Source organism: Brachyhypopomus gauderio, chromosome 17 (genome assembly GCF_052324685.1).
Source record: "Brachyhypopomus gauderio isolate BG-103 chromosome 17, BGAUD_0.2, whole genome shotgun sequence".
Taxonomy (NCBI): domain Eukaryota; kingdom Metazoa; phylum Chordata; class Actinopteri; order Gymnotiformes; family Hypopomidae; genus Brachyhypopomus; species Brachyhypopomus gauderio.
Window position 1 is genome coordinate 12997486 of NC_135227.1, and position 7786 is coordinate 13005271.

Below are 7786 nucleotides of genomic sequence, written 5' to 3' on the forward strand. Positions count from 1 at the left end.
TCCCCTTCGACTGCTACTATGTGTTAAACTGTGTGGCATGAATTACTGAGCAGATGATTCCGTTTAGTCAAACATTTTCACCTAGAAGACGGCCAAGATAGTGCAGAAAAGATTAGCAACGCTGTTTTGCAGCCTCTGAAAAGCAGGTCTGGTGTCTGCGGCAGAAAGGCTTATGAAGATTGTTTAAAGATTCTTTAAGCCTCCCCTTTTCAACGTTTATACCTACAGGTTTTGCTGGCGTTGATTACGGTAATGATTTTTGAAAGCTGAAGGTTACATATTGTGGCACAAGAGGGAAAAACGGGTTAGTTCCTTAAGGCCCCTGGCGAAGTTAGCCGTAGCCATGTGGTGGCATTTTCAGTGTGAGGGTTTCGGTGTCCGTTGTGTTCATTGGCACGTGTCGTTATGTCCTGCTTCCAGTGCAAACGAGCCCTTCGTGCTGATCATGTCTTCTCCTCTTCAAACACGGGGATCACCGGTTGGAAAACGGTCGGTTCACGCCCAGGCGCACGTGAATGCGTTGTCTGCTTTGGGATTCCACGGGCAAGGCTGGCCTCTTGCCAAAATGTTGACTACTTCATTCTCTAAGTCCCCTTCAGGATGAAGCATCACTTGAAGGAGAAATGTACCATGTTAATCTCAAACTCGAGGAGATCCATGTTGGTAACAGGGAACCCAACTATTTATTAGTTGTATTTCTCCATCATGGTCTCCTAACAACATCTGAAGGCTTCGATTCCTTGCAGTGATGATGCTGGTCTGGACTTTAATAACTTTAATAATCCATGGGTTCTGCCGGATGGACAATAGGGAGCAGAAAAAATCAGACGGTCACTCTAGGATACTGTATCTAGGATACTGTATCTAGGAGTCCTTATCCTAGTTCAAGGCTATCTTGGACTCTAAGCTATCGTACTGGTTAAGATACATTCTGTGAGAAGATGACAAAGCACTTTTTTGCTTTGGATAAGAAGCTAGATGCCCTAAATGTAGATGTAAATGTGGTCATGGTTATAATGCTCTTTTCAGACAGTCAGTCATTGTTCATGACCTCTTGTTCACATTTGTGCAGATGTGTGTCACATGGTGGCAGGACTGTGTATTTTTAGCTGCGTTAAGGGGTGTGTTAGGGCGTGGGTATTGGAGCAGCCATTCGATCCAGTCTGTCTTCCCATCAAGTGTAGAACGTGTTCCTGGGAGAGGAAGCTGTGAATCGGTATTCCTCATGTACCCAGCGTCCTGTTATCCCAGAATAGAACTTTTCTTGTAAATGTAAAAATGAAACAGGCAGCTATCAAAGGACAATGTCTGTGTTCATGTTGTTCATGCTGGAGACATTTGTGCAGGGATGGAAGTTTCTTTATTGGCTCTAACATCTTTGAGCTAAAGAGCACTGCTGTGTGTGTGTGTGTGTGTGTGTGTGTGTGTGTGTGTGTGTGTGTGTGTGTGTGTGTGTGTGTGTGTGTGTGTGTGTGTGTGTGTGTGTTTGTGCTTGTACACACACTCCTTTGCTTTTTTCAGATCAATGGCATGGTCATTCTGTCTTGTGCCAAGCCCATGTGACAGTTAGTATTAAAAAGGCAAACAGTCTGCTTCTCACATGGAGAGAGAGAGAGAGAGAGAGAGAGAGAGAGAGAGAGAGAGAGAGAGAGAAAGAGTGTGTGTCTGTGTTAGCATATGCTAGTGTGCTTAATAATGTGATCATAAGCATACTTAGCCATGGTGTCCAGCTAACCCCGTGTGCCCAGGCTAATGTCCTGAGCGAAATCAGAGGAAGAACTTGTCAACACAGACACCACAGAGACAGCGGGAGGTGGTGGTGGGCGTGGACAGTCAGACAGAAGGCACAGTGAGACGAGATGGCGACAATTACTCAGTTAGGTTGGAGACTTTAAATAATCTGAAATGCTGTGCTTTAGTGAAGGTTCTCTCTCTCTTTCTGTTTATGGTCACATGTAAGTACAGGATGGCTGGGCCTTGGGGGCTCTTCCTAGGGTGCTCCTAAACCCATTAGTGACACCTGTTTGTGTGTTTGTGTGTCAGTGTGTATTAAGTGTGTATGTACATGTGTGTGTGCGCGTGTGTGTGTGTGCCTGTGCGTGTCCGCGTGCCCACTCGAGCGTGTGCATGTCTAGCACACAGCAGCGATGTTCTGGAGTAGCAGCGGCCAGGGCAGATTAACAGGATCTCACATGTTGCATAACAGATCCGCTCCCCTGTTCGACCCCGCAGCTGCCCGCCCAGCACACGCTCGGCTAAGCCAGGCAGGAGCTACCTTCCCCCGACACCCTACCGTACACGCACACGCGGCGTGGTTTGAGTGTGTGGGTGTGTGTGTGTGTGTGTGTGTCTGTGTGTGTGTGTGTGCGTGCGAGTGTGTAAAATAAGGCAGGTCCCTGTAAAAAGCGTCTAAACTGGCCTTTTGTATGTACACCAGTGCAGGGTATCTCACTCATGCCTGTTTGTCGGTCTGACTAGCATGCATGACTTTGGGCTCCTGCATGTGTGTGTGCATGTGTGTGTGTGTACATGTGTGTGTGTGTACATGTGTGTGTGTGTGTACATGTGTGTAGTCGAAAGGTCCATGAGCGTCTACTTGTAAATGTTATTAGCTCCCATACTGACATTGGTAGCACCAGATAGATAGACAGACAGGCGAACAGATACAGACAGATAGACAGACAGGCAGATAGATACACACACAGACACACAGACACACACACACACACACACACACACACACACACACACACACACACACACACACACACACACACACACACACACACACACGTAGGATCCTGAGCACCCAGTCTCCTCTTCACTCCTGCCAGGGCGTGAGGCGTGGGGTGGGGGTTAACTAATAAATCCCATCACTATGGAAACAGCTGATGCAGCTGTGGCAGCAGGGGTAGCAGTGGGGTTGGCCCTTGGAGGGCCATAAACACGGGGGGGGGGGGGGGGGGGGGCAGAACTCCCACAGACTGATCACTTAGGAGATCACTTAGGAGGGGGCAGAGAGAGAGAGAGAGAGAGAGAGAGAGGTAAGTATGTACAAGTAAGGGGGGGCAGGATTATTTTTCATGGGAAAACATCAGGAGTGATGAGAGGGGGTTTAATCATTCATGCTGGAGATGGTCATGACTGTGGCATGCAGGAGGGCTCTAGCCAGCCACAACGCTGCTCTACTGGGCACACAACCTTTCTCTCTTCCTTAGATGTGTAATATTGAGGTCATTTTAGGCCACATCTAAATCTTAAATTTTTTAAAACCACCTCAACTTTTATGATTCTGTACACATGAAATATATCATGCGAACCTGTATTTCATTATACCTGAAAACATAGGGGAGATATCTCTCTAGACACTTTATAGTTTCAAATGTTTGAAACAAATTGATCCTAAATGACTAAATAATAGAGTACTCATTAATTACAAGAACTATACCAACTGACAAGTGAATGGCCCAATTTGTAAAGGCACAGTTTTTGACAAAAAATCTCCATACCACTCAGCAAAAACAGATATTCAGTCGCCTGCTCATGGTAGCTGACACGCTACAACATATGAAGAACATGTATAAAAATACATATGTTGCATATCTTCAAGGTATAGCAACAGGCATCTTAAAAATGATATCAGTCTTTCTTAGCACACAGCTGGTTATGACTCCCTTCAAGTCACCATGGGTAAATCTTTAAAAACGTAAATACAGATTTAATCTATTTAATGAAACTGTCTGTATACATTTTTGAGGCAAATGTGGATGTATACCACCACCCAGGTTGCCCGGTGCCAAGGGCTCTAGGCTACGTTCACTTTTTAGCTACATTAGCCTCGTAGCTCCAGGAGTTTTCACTGATTCTTTCTTCAAAAAGCTTTAAAAGGCTTTTTCTTTTTTTTTTACCCCCGAAGTTTCCCACTTTGAGGGGCAGGAGAAAATGCTGACCTTCTGGACCATATGGTGGCCCACTGTGGTCCATCAGAGCCAGGCCCTGGCCTGCTGCCTCCAGGGCCAGCGCTAATATTCCAATAATCTGCCTGATTATGGGAGGGATTATTAAAATGAATATGGGCGGCAGTGGGGAAGCAGATGTCTGATGACCCACATCTGTGTGTTCATGCTGAGCAGGATGTGTGTGTGTGTGTGTGTGTGTGTGTGTGTGTGTGTGTGTGTGTGTGGTGTGTGAGTGTGTGTTTGTGGTGAGGCGTCTCACAGCGTAAGGCTGTGGGTATAGTGAATGTCTGCCCATCCACTGCTGGTTCCGCTGTGGTGTGCCCAGGTCTGCCCTTCAGAGAGCTGTCTTCACATTCACACAGAGGCGCTTGACCTCCCGGCATAGCAGAAAGCGCTCGGACGCTTGATCTGCATTAGTACTTTGCCATCCAAAGCAGACGACTCAGAAGGGTTAAGCTGACACTATTACGTGAGGTATGAAATGTGCACAATTACAGCACAAACAGGTATGTGTGAAACTGCAGTCATAAGGACCTTTATCGTCATCATCTTAAAGCATGGACGTAGTTTTGATTTCACAAGTGGGGGGGACACAACCTGGGGTGGCGAACTGTTAAGCGGGGGGGGGGGGGGGGTGCTGCATGATCCTAGTGCTAGATTTGTCGCTATTTGGATATTGGTTTTTTTACCGTTAAAAAGTGGGGGGGACATGACTTTGTCACTACTTAAATATTTGGTTTTAACTGTAAAAACTGGGGGGGACCAAAACCGGCTTTTGAAAAAGTGGGGGGGACATGTCCCCCCCGTCCCCCCCCCAAAACTACGTCCGTGTCTTAAAGAAATATTTATCTGTACTACCAGTGAAATGTAGCGTAAGCTGGGCAGATTTGCATGGTTGTCCATGTGCGCTGCTTTAGCACTGGTACTGGGGTTATGACGTGACAGTATGAAGACAGCAGTGCTGTCACCTCAGAGTGTGTTTCTTCCCTCAGCCATACTCGACCCTGCCCCATTTTATAGCTCTCTAGCTCATTTTGTACCATAGCTGGTCTGCCCGCCGCGCCCCGCCAGCCCTGTCGTTCAGAGGTCAGTGAGCAGGACACGCCAAGAAGGTGAAGACGTGTTGTTTTTCACTTCACCAGATTAAGAGTACAGGCAGGAGTGATTCCTGGAGAAAACTGGCTCCGAGCGCTTTTGGCCGTGGAGTCACGATGTGAGCGGTAAAGCGATTTGCTCCTCCCAGTCACTTTTCAGTACCTGCGTGTTCGAGGTCACCAGAGCTCCCACAATGCAGCAAATGAGCTGTGACGCTCACGTCAAGTGTTTTGATTAAAGAGCCATCGTTTAGGAACGCGAGCGTCCGTCAGCGGTGGACCTACTTTAATTCTCTCTGTTCTCCTTCACCCCTGCACCCCAACCCCAGCCACTTTTCAGCTCCGCCCGAGAGCCTCAGCCGTTGACTGACAGCCGAGGTCACCGATCTGACGCGGGACCGTGGCCCTATTGTCATGACAGCCCGTTCCTGAACATGCCTCGTTGGGTGACACCCGCCTGAGGGTCCGTTTTACCCTCACTACCGCTACAGCCCTGTCGTCATCATCATCATCATCATCATCATCATCGTCATCGTCATCATCATCATCCCCATCCCGGCACAGCGGAGGGAGAGAATTCATGTTTCCTGAAAACCGTCTTCCTCTGACTGCCATAAATCAAAGGGAATCTGCGGGATCTTAATTAGCTTAATTGCTATGTTTGCTCTAACATAACACTGATCACTCCGCCGCTCCAGCTCCTGAATTTGAATAGGGCTAAAACAGATGGCACGCTTCAGGTTTTTTAAAACCCCCCCACCCTCATTGGAAAGCATCTGGGGAAGATGAGGAGTTGGGGCGGGCGAGGTCTTTACTAGGGTTGGGGGCCGTTTTCTTCAGGATATTTAGCTTTCACCCCCTCCCCCCACACCATGCTCTGCGGGAGTAAGAAATTATAATAGGTTCTTCACTAACAGTGTTTGTCACATGCCTATTTGTATATAGAGGACTCATAGCCTCATGGCTAATGGCAGCTTTGTCATAAGCAGGGTGACGCAGAACAAGAGAAAGAACACCCTGACAGCAAGACTCCTGCTCCTGTGGTCTTCAGTGCATCGCAGTCTGACTGCAGTGGTCCAGAAACATCACCACCATTCAAGCGTCCCTGTCACGTCCTTCATATCTCTCAAAGAAGGAGTGTAAGCAAGACGGGGCATCAATGTCCGTCCACGCACAGGGCCGTGCGCGGTCCAGAGCGCGGCCTGGCTTTCGGAGCCGGCTGGCTGGCCGTGATTTAGCGGCGCTGCTGCTGTTTGTGGGAGGCTGGCGCCGGCTCGTCTGTGGGAAGCCCCTGCCTAGCTCCACGGGCTGGATCTGAAGCCGACGCCACTGGGGGGAAACCCCGGGGTTGTGCTTCGAGAGCACGCGCGCCAGAGCTCAGCACGCAGCCATGACAGATGGGAAATGTCGGGGTGTCTCGTAGCCCTCGCCAAACTGCTACATAGACGCGAACGCGGCCCTCCGGAACCACCAACACGTTTAAGGGCTTTTCCTAGATTAATCGTTCAGTCCGATTCTCAGCTTGAATGTTTGGCACAGCGGGACTGTGGTCTTAATGTTCCATCTGGGTTAGCTGTATGATAGGCCTAATGTATACATAGCTATACTGATGTGCCCTGGTCTCTAGAGTCCCTGAATTACAGTCCAAGGTGATGGAGGCATGCTTGTCCCAGAAGAGGCAGAACTTCCATTAGTTTGTTCCGCATCTTTCCAAGTTACTTGGATGTGCAAACATCAGCAGTGTGATGACAGATTTTCTTCTGTCTGAGGGTGAGAAGAGCTTACATTTCCTGGAGGAATGTTTGATAGGTTATCTATGTTTATATAAGAGATGTCAGTTGACCTGAGATGCCATTTGTTTTGCTATTATCTACATATGCTGAGTCTTTTATTTCTCATGGGTTCATAAATCATGAGCTGTCATTTTTTAGGGAGCCCTCCTAGAGTGTAGGGAAAGTCCAGACCAGTTCCCTAAAATAGGAAAAGAATGTAAGAATTAAGTGTTTAAGGGGAAAGATCAAAAGCCAATGTCTTCGTCCTAAGTCCAGATAAAAAATGACCTGGCCACCCGACTTTCTGGTATTTTGCTCTGTGGTCGGGGTAAAGGGCGAATGCCACATCTCACGGCACCAGGGGTCTGCCCAGCCCTTAGGCCAGACATCAGCCAAGGAGACAGCCTGTTGGATGGACAGAACTGGGAACGATGGCAACCATAATGGCCTACGTGTCCTTCGTGACGTCCCTCATATTCACGCAGTGGCCTGCTGTCCGTGTTTCAGCATGGCCCTGGGGCTCCGCTCTCGCCCTCCCTCATAAGTCATGCTCGCTCCCGCTATCCTTTCTGCGCCGAGGGGGTTGAAGGTCTCTAGCTGAGCCACCACCCTTGTGATGCAGGGCGCTGTTTACGGGAGAGGAGCCAGCAGGTGAGATAAGAGCACCCCTCTCCTCCCGCTCCAGGAGCCCTCAGCCGTCAGAGGGGCCAGGTGGGCGGGGCTGAGCCGGGGCAGGTGGGTGGGGTTGGGCTGGAGTGGTTCCCCCGGTGCTGGTGCTGAGGCTCAGCCTGCCAGGAGCCAACGCCCTGGGCGGTCAGCCGGGTCAGGCTGTTGAACCCTCTTGTCAGCACAGGCACGTGTGTGTGTGTGTGTGTGTGTGTGTGTGTGTGTGTGTGTGTGTGCGTGGATGGGTGTGTGTGAGAAAGAGATAGAGAAAGAGAAAAGGAAGAGCAGCATACTG